This window comes from Marmota flaviventris, chromosome 9 (genome assembly GCF_047511675.1).
Source record: "Marmota flaviventris isolate mMarFla1 chromosome 9, mMarFla1.hap1, whole genome shotgun sequence".
NCBI lineage: Eukaryota > Metazoa > Chordata > Mammalia > Rodentia > Sciuridae > Marmota > Marmota flaviventris.
In genome coordinates this window covers 129178036-129195636 of record NC_092506.1, presented here as the reverse complement: position 1 = coordinate 129195636, position 17601 = coordinate 129178036, and positions in this window count along the sequence as shown.

Here is a 17601-nt window from a genome sequence, read left to right as displayed (position 1 = left end):
TAATGGAATACCCTCTATGGTGGTTTGAGAACGGCATTCATTAGCCCAATGTTTCCCTCTACGGCATCGTGGGCAAATACCCGGTATTCTATTCCTTTGATACCTAGCCTTGTTAAACCCTCCTCCTATGGGGCAACTCCTTTTAAAATGTCCTGTTTGATCACAATTATAGCATGTTTTTGGCCTGGCATCTAAAGCCTGTTGTACTGCTGCTAAGACTTGCCCTTGTTCATTAATGTCTCTACATAATTTAATATATGTGTTTAAATCTTCATGTTTCCATGGTCTGATGACCTCTCTGCAACAACGATTTGCTTGGTCATAAGCCAGTTGTTTTATAAATGGCATTGCCTGTTCTGTATCTCCAAATACTCTAGAAGCTGTCTGAATAAGCCTATCTACAAATTCAGCATAAGGTTCATTAGCTCCTTGTATTACCTTAGATAATTGTCCTTGTAAATCTCCATGCCCCTGTAAAGTTTTCCATGCCCTAACTGTGTCTGCAGCAATTTGTGCGTATACACCAGGATCATATTCAATTTGTTGCCGTTGACCCTCATAAGGTCCTTTTCCTAATAACATCTCTAGATTTCTTTGAGGGTAACTGGATGCTGCATTTTGCCTAGCTGTCTCCATGCAAAATTCCTCATTGGCAACCTTCCATAACAAATATTGTCCTCCATTTAGCACAGATCGACACATGTTAGCCCAATCTGCTGGCGTCATGTCTAAGTTGGTAATGGATTCGACCATGCTCACAGTGAAGGGTGCTTGTGGCCCGTAGGTTGTTACAGCCTCCTTTAATTGCCTCACTGTTTTGAAATCTAAAGCATGGTGAATTCGCTGCCCTCCTGCCTGCTCAAGTACAGGGCATGCTAATCTTTGGGGTCCTGCCTCAGGATTGCATCCAACAACTACGGGAGTTGAGGGCCGCTCAGCTGTAGATGGAGCTGTTGGTTGAATTACGCCCTCTGGTGATAGAACGGGGTTAGTAGCAGCCTCCTGTTGTAATTCCCCACCTGATGGTTGTTTTTCCTCTAAGCTTTCTTTCTTCAAATCTTCCTCTGTCTGACTAGCTTGAGAGACCTTCTCTTTCGCTTGACCTAACATGTTTTCTACCATAGTCTGGACCTCTAACAATTTACTTAACCGTCTTTTGGTTTGTTTTTTACTAGTTTCTAATCTACTATAAGGGTAACGCAACCCAATAAGATAGCATAAAACAAAACCGAAACAGAATGAAACAAAAACCGAACAAAGAATAGTTGTATCAATTTTCTCTTTCTCAGGGCCGAACAACTTAAAACCTTGAGCTAACCATTTTTCCCAGTTTGCCTGAGAAAATTCTAGGGATAGGCAGCTTGAAACAAAAACAAGATAAATCAAAACGAGAACACATTGTTTTTTGAAATGGTCACGCATTTTGTTGCCTTCCCTCAGGGGCGAGCAATTTTACTCACCTCCAATCTTCAGGTGTTCCCCGTACGGGCCGCCAGTTGCCGCAGTCTGGCTGGGCACAAAATCACGAGCCACTCAAGCAGGAACAAACTTTATTTTTTGAAACAGCCGCCAATGTCCGGTACGCGCCCGGGAAGATTTTTCGATCCACCCACGTGGCCTCCTCTCGGAACCGCAGAGAGCGCTCCTCCCCCAGAACTCCCTCCTACTGTACTTCCCAACCAATGGGAACTCTCCAGGAGTCCCGTAGCCGGCCTAGGTGAACAGCAGGAATCCAATATCCATATGAATGCAAATCTTAACATAATCATATCATCTCAATGGCTAGCTGGCGTCACCTTTCCACCAAAAATGCCATGCATCATATACTTGGCTCTTAGCAGAAAGAAAGGACCACAAGCAATGCAGGTCAACTCAACGTTAGAAGAGGTAATATCTGCAGCAGATGGAATGTCAGTAAAGTGCCGCAGTCTGGCTGGGCACAAATCACGAGCCACTGAAGCAGGAACAAACTTTATTTTTAAACTACAGGAAAACACTTCACACAGCTCCCGGGGAATCCTCCCGAATGCCACGAGGCTTGTCCAGGAACCCCCAGCCGGAAATATCTCTCCCGGAAATCCCTCCTCCTGCACTTCCCCAACCAATGGGAACTCTCGGGGAATCCCCGGAAATCCCCACGAGAACTCCAAAATAGTGCGAGAACTCAAAAGTTGCGGCAGAGGCGGATAGTAATGCCTCGCCTGTCAATCAATACTGTTGGCAAAATGCCAGGGGCCATACAGACTCGGCCGTGGCTCTCAGCATCTCCTCCTTTTTGTTTAATTAAACAACAAGCAATGTGGCTTAGGGACCGTGCCTGTTAGGCAGTCCAATTCAACATATGGTCCTTACCCGTCATCGGATGAACTGACCTCTAGGCGTCAGCCTCCTGTCTTAGGTTGGTACCACTGCAATTGGATCATACCCGTCACTGACTACCGGTCCAGCATACAGCCATACTTGTGGATAGGCCTTTGCACAAGTGGGGGGGTGAGGTTCTTTGCCTCACCTCTGTTGGCCCCCAAATTTTAGACCATCACTAGTAGAAGGGAGGAGGATGCAAAATGCCATGACACTAAGCCAATTGAGGGCTCCTTTGAAAAATTGTACCACCGGTGACACCATCAGCAAAAATACTCCAGCACTACCACAATTTGCTGTACCAACAGATAGTTCACAATGCATACAAGTGATACATAGTCCAGGCAAGGTCTGCAAGCAATTCAAAGCAGAGGAATCTGTCAATATGTCCATTTCCTCCCAAAGTAAATCGACTCCTTAATTGAGCATTACTTGTGGAGTTATTATTCATTGATGCATCGGTTTTTACAGTTTGTTGTGATAACTATCGAAGAAGCTGTAGTTTGGTTTTATCTTTGTCTTCACCGGCACTGGGATGAAGATAGGAATTCTGGCAATGATGCTAAGAAAAAAATTATGTAACATTCCAACAGGCACTAAGAAAACAATTTTTGAACAATTTACATTATCCTGAACAGAATTATTAAATATAATGAGAAGGAAAGGTGAAAGTAAACAAACAGATCTGTTAACCTCCTTATTTGTTCACATATTAAAACAATTTTCAACAGCTGTTTACCCAATCTAAATTAAACCATTAAAATCACGTGAATAAAAAAATTCAGATCCATTTATTCATGAGCGCTCCTCATATATGATATATGGACATACGCACATACAGACATACAACACAAAACAGAAGTGTGCACACATAACATACAACACTTAAGACAATAGTAAAGGCCTTGTAGCTTTACCTAGGTAAAATCTCCATTGCAATGCTTAAAAACTCCACAGTCAAAAAATAAAACTGATCAGAAAAACATTAACCTAGGTCTGTATGAGCTCAAAAATAAAATAGAACTTTATGATGTGGGAAAAGGCAAATAATACAATAAATATTGAAAAAAGCATCCTGGTTAATCACTGTGGTAGATGTAAGAATAGCCAAACTGGAGACTTGGATATCAGCTGTTATGGATTTGAGTCAAATCATCTTCCTTTTGGCCTGTAGAAATTGTTTTAGTTAATCGCTCTGGAATCCAAATCGGCTGCTGTTCTCCCTGTGGAAAAACACAAACAGAACCCTGACTCCAGACAATCACTGGGTCAGGACCTTTCCATTTTCCTGTTAGAATATCCTTCCAAAGTACCTTAGGCTTATGTATATTTTTTGGACACATATGCCTTTTCGCAGCACTAAGCCCTGAGGAATCCAAATTTAAAAAGTTTAGAGTAAAAAGGGTTATTTTAAGTTTATCTTTGGGTGACATATACCCCTTTCCAATTCCCTCTTTTTGCTTTAGTAAGTACATTTTAATAGTTTGATGAGCTCTTTCAACTATGCCTTGTCCCTGTGGATTGTATGGAATTCCTGTTATGTGAGTAATGCCAAATGATGAGCAAAATTGTTTAAAAGAGGTAGAAGCATAACCAGGACCATTATCTGTTTTTAACTGTTTTGGAACACCCACAGTGGCAAAATTTTGTAAGCAATGAGCTATAACATCTTTAGTTTTTTCTCCGGAATGAAGGGAGCCCATCAAAAATCTGGAAGAAGTATCAACTGTAACATGCAAATATTTAAATTTTCCAAATTGTGGCAAGTGTGTGATGTCCATCTGCCAAATATGGTTAGGTATCAGTCCTCTAGGATTGACTCCAAGATTAACTTGTGGTAAAAAGATCACACAATTTTGACATTGTTTTATTATTTGTCTAGCTTGTTCTTTAGTTATTTTAAAATGCTTTTGTAAAGTATTAGCATTGACATGGAACCTTTTATGAAAATGTGTAGCTTCTTCTAGTGTAGAGAAAATATGTATGTCATGTGTAGTTTTATCTGCTAAATCGTTGCCCAAACTAAGGGCTCCAGGCAATCCTGTATGTGCTCTGATATGTCCTATAAAGAATGGATCATTTCTGTCCCAGATTAGACTTTGTATAGCAGAAAACAAAGAGAAAACAGTAGAGGAAGGGGAAATCCTGCCAGCATCTTCAAGGGATACTATAGCATTAACTACATACTGACTATCAGAGAATAAATTAAATACAGAATCTTTAAACATCAAAAAAGCTTGTAAAACTGCTTTAAGCTCTACCTTTTGAGCTGATTGTTTGGGTACTAAAAATGTAAAAGTTTGATCAGGGGTAACTACTGCTGCTGTACCATTATTTGACCCATCAGTGAATACATTTGGAGCATTCATGATAGGGGTTTTTCTTGTCATATTTGGAAAAACTACAGGATGTTTAGACCAAAAAGACAACAAAGGATTAGATGGTAAGTGATTATCAAATGAAACATTAGATTTACACATGATTATTGCCCAACTATTTAACTCATTAGCTAAGTCATCAATTTGATCCATATTATATGGAGTAATAATTTTATTGGGAGAAATTCCAAACACTCCCTTGGCTGCTTTTATTCCTTTGAGTATTAATTGTCCTACAGCCTCAGGATATCTAGTAAGAATAGTGTTAGGAGAATAAGATAAATGTATCCAGAATAATGGACCTTCTTGCCAAAATACTCCTGTAGGAATATTTTTTGTTGGTAGTACAATAAATAATAAAGGCAAAGTTATATCAATTCTATCCAAATGCATATTTTCCATGTATGTTTCAATAATTTTTAATGCCTTTCTTGCTTCAGGCGTTAACCTTCAGGGTGAATTTGGATCTGATGGACCTTTTAGGATATCAAATAAAGGTCCCAACTCTCCTGTTGGTATGCCTAGATAAGGCCTTATCCAATTTATGTCTCCTAATAACTTTTGAAAGTCGTTAAGTGATTTGAGTTGATCTACTTGTATTTGAATTTTGGGTGGACGGACCATGGTTGAGGATAATAGAACTCCTAAATAATTAATTGGAAAATTTAATTGTACTTTATCTATTGCTATCTCTAGATTATAATTTTTTAATAAATTTGTAAGTGTGGCATAACATTCTAGCAATGTGTTTTTATCTTTGTGTGCTAACAATACATCATCCATATAGTGAAATATTTGTAGTTTAGGATTTTGATTTCTAAGTGGCTGGATTGCTTTGTTAACATAAATTTGACACATAGTTGGGCTGTTAGCCATCCCTTGAGGGAGTACTTTCCATTCATATCTCTGATCAGGACCTTCATGATTGAGTGCAGGGATAGTAAATGCAAAATGTGGACTATCCTCGGGATGAATTGGAATTGAAAAAAAAAAATCTTTAATATCTATAGCTAAAACGTACCAGGTTTTTGGCAAAGCAGACAACTGAGAAATCCCCGATTGAGCAGGTCCCATAATAACCATCTCATTATTAATGGCTCTTAAATCTTGCAATAATCTCCATTTACCAGACTTCTTTTTAATGACAAAAATGGGAGTATTGTAAGGAGATACGGAAGGTTGTATATGTCCCTCCGCTAATTATTGTTTGACCAGGTCATGGACTGCTTGTATCTTTTCTTTAGTCAGGGGTCACTGAGGAACCCATACTGGTCTATCTGATTTCCAAGTAATTTTTATTGCCTCAGTGACCCCCTTCTGAAAACCCAGTCAATGTCTATTTATTCCCTGATCTATTTGAATTGGTGCTGCTATGCCTTGTTCTCCTAATCCTTTTTCTTTCCTGAAACCTTGTCTACCCCTAATAGTGGGCACATTTGGATTGATGATATTTGTTAATGTCAAACCTAATTGATCTAGGACATCTCATCCCCATAAATTTATAGGAAGATGATCCAATACGTATGGCTGTATAGTTCCTTCACATCCTTCAGGATCCTTCCAATCTAATACCATTGCACTTCTATGGGGATTAGTTGCCACTCCTAGGCCTCAAAGCGTTTGAGTGGCTTGTTGTAACGGCCAATGTTTTGGCCATTCTTGAAGAGATATGATGCTAAGGTCTGCACCTGTATCCAGTAGCCCATTTAATTCATGTCCTTGAATATTTAGTTTTAGCATGGGGCAAGAATCTAAATTTAAAGACAGCATAGCCCAATCTACACCTGTGGAGCCTAATCCCCTGGAACCTCTTTCTATAGTACTACTGGAAAATTTATCATGTAGGCTGGGTATAATTAATAACTGTGCTATTCTATCTCCTGGTGAAATTACTGATATACCCTTTGGAGAACTAGCTATAATTTTTATTTCACCTTCATAATCGGGATCAATTACCCCGGGACTTATCATAAGTCCTTTTAGTGTAGAAGAACTGCGTCCTAACAATAAGCCTACTGTTCCTTGGGGAATAGGTCCTTTTACTCCTGTGGGAATGATTTGAACTCCCATCTCTGGAGTTAGTACTGCTCTGGCAGAGGCGCAGATGTCCAACCCTGCGCTCCCTCTGGTTCGTCTGATGAGAGTTCTGATGGATAATGTGTCCTGGGCACTACCCTGATGGTGTTGCTGGGTTCCTCCATGGTGTTTCTGGGTTCCTCCAGTGCCCCGTACATTTGTGGTCGTGGGCCCCGTAGCATTGGGCCCCCCTGTCCGTTTTTTGGCAATGGAGCTCGATGCCTTTCTCCACGATATCATGGGTAAACACTTGGTCCTTGTCTGTTTTTTGATAACGGAATACCCTCTATGGTGGTTTGAGAACGGCATTCATTAGCCCAATGTTTCCCTTTACGGCATCATGGGCAAATACCCGGTATTCTATTCGTTTGATATCTAGCCTTGTTAAACCCTCCTCCTATGGGGCAACTCCTTTTAAAATGTCCTGTTTGATCACAATTATAGCATGTTTTTGGCCTGGCATCTAAAGCCTGTTGTACTGCTGCTAAGACTTGCCCTTGTTCATTAATGTCTCTACATAATTTAATATATGTGTTTAAATCTTCATGTCTCCATGGTCTAATGACCTCTCTGCAACAACGATTTGCTTGGTCATAAGCCAGTTGTTTTATAAATGGCATTGCCTGTTCTGTATCCCCAAAAATTCTGGAAGCTGCTTGAATAAGCCTATCTACAAATTCAGCATAAGGTTCATTAGTTCCTTGTGTTACCTTAGATAGTTGTCCTTGTAAATCTCCATGCCCCTGTAAAGTTTTCCATGCCCTAACTGTGTCTGCAGCAATTTGTGCGTATACGCCAGGATCATATTCAATTTGTTGCCATTGACCCTCATAAAGTCCTTTTCCTAACAACATATCTAGATTTCTTTGAGGGTAACTGGCTGCTGCATTTCGTCTAGCTGTCTCCCTGCAAAATTCCTCATTGGCAACCTTCCATAACAAATATTGTCCTCCATTTAGCACAGATTTACACATACTGGCCCAATCTGCTGGCGTCATGTCCAAGTTGGTAATGGATTTGACCATGCTTACAGTGAACGGTGCTTGGGGACCATAGGTTGTTACAGCCTCGTTTAACTGCTTCACTGTTTTGAAATCTAAAGCACGGTGAATTCGCTGCCCTCCTGCCTGCTCAAGTACAGGGCATGCTAATCTTTGAGGTCCTGTCTCAGGATCCCATCTAACAACTACGGGGTTTGAGGGCCACTCAGCTATCTCCATAGGGGGTGCTGTTCATTGAATTACTTCCTCTGGTGATAGAACAGTGTTAGTAGCAGCCTCCTGTTGTGGCTTTTTCCGTAATAGCTGTTTCTCCTCTAAGCTTTCTTCCTTTAAATTTTCTTCCTCTGTCTGACTAGCTTGAGAGACCTTCTCTTTTGCTTGATCTAAAATGTCTTTCTCCATGGTCTGAACCTCTAACAATTTACTTAACACTCTTTCAGTTTGTTTTTTACTAATTTCTAATCTGTTATAAAGATAACACAACCCAATAAGATAACACAAAACAAAACCAAAACAGAATGAAAAAAAAACGGAACAAAAAATCGTTGTATCAATTTTCCTATTTTCTTGACATGTGCATTTGTGGTCTATTTCTATCTCTTCCTCAGGGGTGAACAACTTCAAACCTTGAGCCAACCATTTTTCCCAATCTGCCTGAGAAAATTCTAGGGATAGGCAGCTTGAAACAAACACAAAACAAATCAAAACAAGAACACATTGTTTTTTAAAATGGTCACCCATTCTCTCGCCTTCCCTTAGGGGCAAGCAATTTCACTTACCCCGAAGCTTCAGACGTTCCCCGCACGGGCCGCCAAATGCCGCAGTCTGGCTGGGCACAAATCACGAGCCACTGAAGCAGGAACAAACTTTATTTTTAAACTACAGGAAAACACTTCACATAGCTCCCGGGGAATCCTCCCGAATGCCACGAGGCTTGTCCAGGAACCCCCAGCCGGAAATATCTCTCCCGGAAATCCCTCCTCCTGCACTTCCCCAACCAATGGGAACTCTCGGGGAATCCCCGGAAATCCCCACGAGAACTCCAAAATAGTGCGAGAACTCAAAAGTTGCGGCAGAGGCGGATAGTAATGCCTCGCCTGTCAATCAATACTGTTGGCAAAATGCCAGGGGCCATACAGACTCGGCCGTGGCTCTCAGCAGTAAAGAATTCAGGATATACATGCTTCAGATGATCTGGAGTCTCAAGGAAGACATTAGACAGCAAAATCAGACAATGAAAGATCACTTCAACAATGAATTAAATAAACAAATGCAAGAAGCAAAAGATCAACTATACAGGGAGATAGAGGTTATATAAACAAACAAACAGAAATCCTAGAAATGCAGGAAGCAATAAACCAACTTAAAAACTCAATTGAGAATATTACCAGCAGAGTAGAACACTTAGAACATAGAACATCAGACAATGAAGACAATGTATTTCAACTTGAAAAGAACATAGACAGCTGAGCAAGACTGTTAAGAAACCATGAGCAGAACATCCAAGAAATATGGGATAACATAAAGGGACCAAACTTAAGAGTCATTAGGATACAGGAAGGTATAGAGGTCCAAACCAAAGGAATGAGCAATCTGTTCAATGAAATAATATGAGAAAACTTCCCAGACTTGAAGAATGAGACAGAATCCCAAATCCTAGAAGCCTACAGGACGCTGAATGAGCAAAATCATAAGAGATCCACACCTAGACACATTATAATGAAGATGCCCAACATACAGAATAAGGACAGAATTTTAAAAGCTACAAGAGAAAGGAAGCAGATTACATTTAGGGGTAAACCAATCAGGATAACATCTTATCTTTCAACACAGACTCTGAAAGCTAGAAGATCCGGGAATAAAATATTTCAAATGCTGAAAGAAAATGGGTTCCAACCAGGAATTGTGTATCCAGTGAAATTAAGCTTCAGGATGGAAGATGAAATTAAAACCTTCCACTATAAACAAAAGTTAAAAGAATTCGCAGCTAGAAAACCATCTCTTCAAAACATCCTCAGCAAAACACTACAGGAAGAGGAAATGGAAAATAACAATGAAAACCAACAGTGGGAGGTAGGACAGTAAAGGGGGAAAAATAATCAAAGAGGAAAAACAAACCATGTTAAGTAACACAAATAAACAAATATGGCTGGAAGAACAATCCATATCTCAATGATAACCCTAAATGTTAAAGGCTTAAACTCACCAATTAAGAGACACAGGCTAGTAGAATGGATCACAAAAAAAGACCCAACAATATGCTGCCTACAGGAGACACATTTGATAGGAAAAGACATACATAGGCTGAAGGTCAAAGGTTGGGAAAAATCATATCACTCATATTAACTTCGGAAACAAGCAGGAGTGTCCATACTCATATCAAATAAAATAGATTTCAAGCCAAAGTTAATCAAAAGGGATAAAGAGGGAACATACTGCTCAAGGGAACCATACACCAACAAGACATAACAATCATAAATATATATGCCCCAAACAATGCTGCAGCTATGTTCAGCAAACAAACTCTTCTCAAGTTAAAGAGTCTAATAGACCACCATACAATAATTATGGAAGACTTCAACACACCTCTCTCACCACTGGACAGATCTTCCAAACAAAAGTTGAATAAAGAAACTATAGAACTCAATAACACAATTAATAACCTAGACTTAATTGACATATATAGAATATGCCACCCAACATCAAGCAGTTAGACATTTTTCTCAGCAGCACATGGATCCTTCAAAAAAAAAGATCATATATTATGTCACAGGTCAACTCTTAGACAATATAAAGGAGTAGAGATAATACCATGCATCTTATCTGATCATAATGGAATGAAACTGAAAATCAACAATATAAGAAGGAAGGAAAAATCATGCATCACTTGGAGAATGAACAATAGGTTACTGAATGATCAATGGGTTATAGAAGACATCAAGGAGGAAATTAAAAAATTCTTAGAGATAAATGAAAACACAGATACAACATATAGGAATCTATGGGACACATTGAAAGCAGTTCTAAGAGGAAAATTCATTGCTTGGAGTTCATTCTTTAAAAAAAGAAAAAAACAACAAATAAATGACCTCATACTTCATCTCAAAATCCTTGAAAAAGAAGAGCAAAACAACAGCAAAAGAAGTAGAAGGCAAGAAATAATTAAAATCAGAGCTGAAGTTAATGAAATCGAAACAAAAGAAACAATTGAAAAAATTGACAAAACTAATAGCTGGTTCTTTTAAAAAATAAATAAGATCGACAGACCCTTAGCCATGCTAATGAAGAGAAGAAGAGAGAGAACTCAAATTACTAGCATATGGGATGAAAAAGGCAATATCACAACAGACACTTCAGAAATACAGAAGATAATCAGAAATTATTTTGAATCCTCATACTCCTATGAAATAGAAGATAGTGAAGACATCAATGAATTTCTTAGGTCATATGATGTGCCCAGATTGGGTCAGGAGGATATAGACAACCTAAACAGACCAATATCAATTGAGGAAATAGAAGAAACCATCAAAAGACTACCAACTAAGAAAAGCCCAGAACCGGATGGGTATACAGCAGAGTTTTACAAAACCTTTAAAGGGGAACTAATACCAATACTTTTCAAGCTATTTCAGGAAATAGAAAAAGAGGGAGAACTTCCAAATTCATTCTATGAGGCCAACACCACCCTGATTCCTAAACCAGACAAAGACACTTCAAAGAAAGAAAACTACAGACCAATATCTCTAATGAACCTAGATGCAAAAATCTTCAATAAAATTCTGGTGAATCGGATACAAAAACATATCAAAAAAATTGTGCACCATGATCAAGTAGGATTCATCCCTGGGATGCAAGGCTGGTTCAGTATACGGAAATCAATAAATTTTATTCACCACATCAATAGACTTAAAGATAAGAACCATATAATCATCTGGATAGATGCAGAAAAAGCATTCGACAAAGTACAGCATCCCTTTATGTTCAAAACTCTAGAAAAACTAGGGATAACAGGAACATACCTCAATATTGTAAAAGCAATCTATGCTAAGCCTCAGGCTAGCATCATTCTGATGGCAAAAAATTGAAGGAATTCCCTCTAAAATCTGGAACAAGACAGGGATGCCCTCTCTCACCACTTCTGTTCAACATAGTTCTCAAAACACTGGCCAGAGCAATTAGACAGACGAAAGAAATTAAAGGCATAAAAATAGGAAAAGAAGAACTTAAATTATCACTATTTGCAGATAACATGATTCTATACCTAGCAGACCCAAAAGGGTCTACAAAGAAACTATTAAAGCTACTAAATGAATTCAGCAAAGTGGCAGGATATAAAATCAACATGCATAAATCAAAGGCATTCCTGTATATCAGCGACAAATCCTCTGAAATGGAAATGAGGACAACCACTCCATTCACAATATCCTCAAAGAAAATAAAATACTTGGGATCAACCTAACAAAAGAGGTGAAAGACTTATACAATGAAAACTACAGAACCCTAAAGAGAGAAATAGAACAAGATCTTAGAAGATGGAAAAATATACCCTGTTCATGGATAGGCAGAACTAACATCATCAAAATGGTGATATTACCAAAAGTTCTCTATAGGTTCAATGCAATGCCAATCAAAATCCCAACGGCATTTCTTGTAGAAATAGATAAAGCAATCATGAAATTCATATGGAAAAATAAAAGACCCAGAATAGCAAAAACAACTCTAAGCAGGAAGTGTGAATCAGGCGGTATAGCGATACCAGACATCAAACTATACTACAGAGCAATAGTAACAAAAACAGCATGGTACTGGTACCAAAACAGGTGGGTGGACCAATGGTACAGAATAGAGGACACAGAAACCAATCCACAAAACTACAACTATCTTATATTTGATAAAGAGGTTAAAAGCATGAAATGGAGGAAGGATAGCATCTTCAACAAATGGGGCTGGGAAAACTGGAAATCCATATGCAAAAAATGAAACTGAATCCCTTTCCCTCGCCATGCACAAAAGTTAACTCAAAATGGATCAAGGAGCTTGATATCAAATCAGAGACACGGCGTCTGATACAAGAAAAAGTTGGCTACGATCTACATACTGTGGGGTCGAGCTCCAAATTCCTCAATAGGACACCCATAGCACAAGAGTTAATAACTAGAATCAACAAATGAGACTTACTCAAACTAAAAAGGTTTTTCTCAGCAAAAGAAACAATAAGAGAGGTAAATAGGGAGCCTACATCCTGGCAACAAATCTTCACTCCTCACACTTCAGATAGAGCCCTAATATCCAGAGTATACAAAGAACTCAAAAAATTAAACAATAAGAAAACAAATAACCCAGTCAACAAATGGGCCAAGGACCTGAACAGACATTTCTCAGAGGAGGACATACAATCAATCAATAAGTACATGAAAAAATGCTCACCATCTCTAGCAGTCAGAGAAATGCAAATCAAAACCACCCTAAGATACCATCTCACTCCAGTAAGATTGGCAGCCATTATGAAGTCAAACAACAAGTGCTGGCAAGGGTGTGGGGAAAAGTGTACACTTGTACATTGCTGGTGGGACTGCAAATTGGTGCAACTAATTTGGAAAGCAGTATGGAGATTTCTTGGAAAGCTGGGAATGGAACCACCATTTGACCCAGCTATTCCCCTTCTTGGTCTATTCCCTAAAGACCTAAAAAGAGCATGCTACAGGGACACTGCTACATCGATGTTCATAGCAGCACAATTCACAATAGCAAGACTGTAGAACCAACCTAGATGCCCTTCAATACACGAATGGATAAAAAAAAAATGTGGCATTTATACACAATGGAGTATTACTCTGCATTAAAAAATGACAAAATCATAGAATTTGCAGGTAAATGGATGGCATTAGAGCAGATTATGCTAAGTGAAGCTAGCCAATCCCTAAAAAAACAAATGACAAATGTTTTCTTTGGTATAAGGAGAGTAACTAAGAACAGAGTTGGGAGGAAGAGCATTAGAAGAAGATTAACATTAAACCGGGATGACAGGTGGGAGGGAAAAGGATAGAGAAGGGAAATTGCATGGAAATGGAAGGAGACCCTCATGGTTATACAAAATTACATACAAGAGGAAGTGAGGGGAAATGGGAAAAAAAACAAGGGGTAGAAATGAATTGTAGTAGATGGGGTAGAAAGAGAAGATGGGAGGGGAGGGGAGGGGATGGGGGATAGTAGAGGATAGGAAAGGCAGCAGAACACAACAGACACTAGTATGGCAATATGTAAATCAATAGATGTGTAACCGATGTGATGCTGCAATCTGTATACGGGGTAAAAATGGGAGTTCATAACCCACTTGAATCAGTGTGAAATATGATATATCAAGAACTATGTAATGTTTTGAACAACCAACAATAAAAATTAAAGGAAAAAAAAAGAATGTTCCATTATATGGATAGACCACATTTATGTATCCATTCATAGGTTGATGGACATTCAAGTTGTTGCCACATTTTTGCTACTATGGATAATGCTCCTGTGAAAGTTGGTGCAACAGTTTTAATTTAGTGGGCTTTCCTTTCTCTGGGATAAATCCCTATGGTATCTATTTTAACTCTATTTTTAATCCTTTGAGGAATTGCCAAACTCTTTTCCAAAGAGGTTGCAACATTGTACAATCCCATCTGCAGTGCATGGCGTCAACTTTCTTTACATCCTCACTTGTACTTATTATCTGGTTTTGGTGACAGCCACCTTAATAGATGTGAAGTAGTATCTCATTGCAGCTTTGATTTGCAATTCCCAGATGACTCATGATGCTGATCTTCTCTTTATATTTAATAATCATTTGTATAAATTCTTTTGAGAATTATCTGTCAGATTTTTTGCCCAATATTTAATTGGGTTGCCGTTTATTTTTGCATTGCAAGAATTCTTTATATATTAATACAGTAAAGATATAAATCCATCATATAAAATTTACAAATATCCCCCCATTCAATGGCTATCAGTTATTTTTCTCTTTCTTTCTTTCTTTTATTTTCAGTACTGGGTTTTGAACACAGAGCCTCACACTTTCTAGGCAAGCACTGTACCACTGAGCTACGTCCCAGCCCCGTACACTTTTGTGATGATGTCCTTCATGGTACTCAAGTTTTCCATTTGGATAAAGTCCAATTTACTTTTTTGTTGTTGTCACTTTTTTTTTATGTCAGATCTAAGAAATCATTGTCTATTCCAAACACAGGAAAATTCATGCCTATGTTTTTCTAAGAGTTTTATGTGTTTAGCTCTTATGTTTTAGGTGCAACCTATTTTGAGTTAAGTTTTATATATGGTGTGAGGTAGGGCTCCAACTTCATAAACTTAAGAATTATTTCTCTCTGTGTTTATGTACTTATGTGTGTGTGTGTGTGTGTGTGTGTGTGTGTGTGTGTGTGTATATATATATATATATATATATATATATATATATATATATATACTTTGATCAATACTATAAAGACCTCTCTTAAAGAAAAACTTTGAAAATATTGCTTCCTCCCACACCCCACTGAGTTTTTGATTGTTAATATTGCTCTCTTTCATGGATATTTTCCTCTAAATGTCATTCTTTCTGCCCCCACCACACATTTACTATCTTGCTCTATTTCTAGGTTTTCCTCTTGAAAAGTTAATCCTCTTTCTTTTGATTTTTCCTCCTTACCTGATGGCTGTCTTGGGGGTTCTAAGTATCCCATCCATACTGTCTGGGGCTGTGGCATGACTACTGCCCTGTGGTGCCTCCTCTGCTGTCCATCTCTAAATATCTCATAATCTTCCTCATGATTTCACCTTAACCTATGGGTTACTTGGAATGGTTTTTTTAGATAGAAAAAATCATTTGACAATCTATATTACTATTGATTTATGACATTATTACATTACACTAAGAGGATGCCATGTATGAAATGATTCTGAGTTGGCTTGGCATATGTGTGCTTTAACACATGGTTGACCTTTGAAAATGTCCCATGAGCCCCAGACAATAGCCACTGTCTCTTTATTGAGTTGTTCATATATTAGTTCAAGCTTACTTATGATGTTACTCAAGATTTCTTCTAAATATTATTTTCTGGGACCACATATAATAATCTAAACATACAAATAAAAATGTTACTTCTAAAAAAAAAAAAAAAAAAGAACTCTAGAGTTGTGTTTATATATTCCGAGTAAAGCATTTAGCCCCACTACATACACTTTTTCCCTGGGTTATTTTAAAAATGGAAAAAAAATATAGTTCTTGAGAAACAAGAATTATCAATATTTGAAAATAAAATACCAAATTAAATTTAATTGCTCATAAGTTTACTTTATAAAAACATTACTTTAAAAAAAAAGTACTCTTCTCTTTGCTTTAAAACACCAAACTAAAACATATGGTACTTCATAATAAACTTAATGGAGATGGTATTGTATGCAATAATAATATTTAGGGTTGCTAAAAAGTTTCTTTCAGAGAAATGTGTTATAATAGAAAGAAAATATAGAACAGCTTCTTGATAAGCAGGTGCTTCCTTCACTGATGTATTTTTGTGATTGACTTTTGAGGGTAAAATTCATTATCAAGAAATTCTGTCCTGAAATTATTTTACAATAAATTGGTTGCATTAGATAAATGAAAACTAGGTGTTTTTTTCTCTAAGAAGTTCACCATGTTTGCTTTTCTCAGCTCATTTAGAAAGAATGAAAATATGGAAAGCCAATTTACATTGTAACTGCAGGCATCAAACCAATTTGACATTGTAGATGCAAAAAGTGAAATGTATAAAATCATTTTCCTTTTAAATCACAAGAATAATGATCCTAAACAAGATGAAGAAGATTGTAGAGTAGATTTCTGTTTAAACTTGGTTGAAGTATAATAAAACACAAACTTACCTGTGAGAGTTTATCAGATTCATTAGGCAGAAAGTAATATTTTGGGGTGGGGTGGATTATAGTGTCCTGGAAATTGGTACACAATAAACATAGCCAGTCTACAGATCATGAAGAACCAAATGAATGATGGTAATGCATTTTAAATTACCTTGAATTTGTAAAGAAGCAGTAAAGCACAATCTCATTCTAGTTTGGAAAGATTAGTTTTGCTGCAATATGGAGCAATTATTAAGTGAAATAAAATAAGAGGAGAGACTACTGTTAAAATGTTATTGCACTGATTCTGATAAAAACATTTATTAGGTCCTGGAGTAAAACACTAGCAACTAAAATAGAAGAGATAGATTTGGAAATTATTTAGTAGTAGAATTTCTTGAACTTGAGATAGATGATTGTCCAAGGTTAAGTGTCAAGGATGACACATAGGGGCTTTATAGAAAATTATTTTGATAACTATGTCATTGGGACAGAGAATCTAAAAGAAGAAAAAACCTACTAGAAGATGACAAGTTTTGTTTAGAATACTGAGATTGTGATGCATGATGGATATCGAAGTAGGCATGGCTGCTCAGCAATTTGACGTATAATATAAACATTATTAAAAGAAGTGACATAGGTTTTAGTAATGAAATAAATGTAAAGAGTAGGCATAATATTATCACTCATGATTTTTCCTTGGTGAGTATTAGCTTTCTATTTTATTATAGTTGGAGCTCAAATGAAATATGTTAATTGCAATGGAGAATGTTAAAATGGAGCTCAAATGAAGAATGTTAATTACAATTTTTAATGGGGCATCAATGGCGTCTAAAGGTAGTGAATCAAAAATAGATGAAATTATCTTTTAAATTATTACAATTTCAACAGAAGTTAGCTTCTGCTTTTAA